The sequence below is a fragment of the Pteropus vampyrus genome, unplaced genomic scaffold (assembly GCF_000151845.1).
Source record: "Pteropus vampyrus isolate Shadow unplaced genomic scaffold, Pvam_2.0 Scaffold21, whole genome shotgun sequence".
Classification (NCBI taxonomy): domain Eukaryota; kingdom Metazoa; phylum Chordata; class Mammalia; order Chiroptera; family Pteropodidae; genus Pteropus; species Pteropus vampyrus.
The window spans coordinates 1338948-1340117 of record NW_011888802.1 but is presented as its reverse complement, the minus strand read 5'-3'; the positions used below and the strand labels follow the sequence as shown (position 1 = coordinate 1340117).

Genomic DNA, 1170 nt, shown 5'->3' with positions numbered 1-1170 from the left:
CTCTGTATTGACTCCGAACATGCATTAAACAATGGCCAGAATTCTTTCTTCCATCACCAATCAAACCGCAAACTTCATGTGGTCAGAAACCATTTATGTTTTGCTCACCTCTCTCCTCAGCACCTAACTTCAGTGCCTGGCAGTTGGTGCTCAATAAATACTTGTTCAACAAACAAGTTAATAAGTAAATCAGCCTTGAATCATGAAAAAGATGATCAATTATAATCTGCTGTTTTAGACTTATGAAAACATGAAGTAGAAGAACGAAGACCAAAAAAAGATCTACGGCCATGACACTCTGCACAAGCCCAATCCCGTCTGATCTCGGAAGCTCAACAGGGTCAGGCTTGGTTAGTACTTGGATGGGAGACCACCTAGGAAGACCAGGTGCTGTAGGCGTAAAAAAAAAATTAAAAAAGAAAAAATAAGGGATTGTAAGCTGACAAGGTCCTTTCAATCTGTGAGGTCAACCAAGAGTTGCCTTGCCTAAAAAGAAAAAAAAAAAAGTTGCTATCGTTGATTTCTATTCAATCATCTAAAAGAGCTTAAATATTCTTTTTAAAAGGCTAACAAAGTGCCTGACACATTGCAGGCCCTGTGGCAAAGGTATTTAATATATAACCCATCTCACAAGCCCTTCTACAAAGTGACACTGATCCATCTCCATTAGCGTCTGTATTCCCTTTTCTTGAACCTAGGCTCACCTTGAAACTGTTCTTAATGTTGCAAAAATGTTGCATGACTTCTGAGGCCAGGTCATTCAAGGCAATATATGGCTTCTGCCTCTTTCTCTTTCTGTCTTTTAGGATGCTTACCTTGCAACCCAGCCACCCTGTTGAGAAGAACCCCAGGCCACATGGAGAAGCCACATGTGGTGGCACCAACATTAAGCACTAGGCATATGAATGAATGAGCCTTCTGATGATTCTAGCCCCCAGGCACTGAGTCTTCCACTTGGGGCCCCAGTCATCCTGAAGCCATCTCTCCCATGCTGTGCCTGAATTTCCAACCCACCAAAATTATAAAAGGTAACATATAATTTTTATTGTTTCAAACCACTAAGTTTGGGGTAATTTGTTTCACAGCAATAGGTAACTAATTCATGTACTTACTAAAAATGTTTATTTGGCTTATTCTTTGAATATCCCCAGTTTAACTGGTCAAATTTGC

At 40.3% G+C, this 1170-nt stretch overlaps 1 pseudogene; it reads left to right on the top strand.

Moving 5' to 3' along the window:
* The first annotated feature begins 280 nt into the window (after positions 1 to 280).
* Positions 281 to 399, top strand: LOC111736675 (annotated as a pseudogene).
* The last annotated feature ends 771 nt before the right edge of the window (positions 400 to 1170 follow it).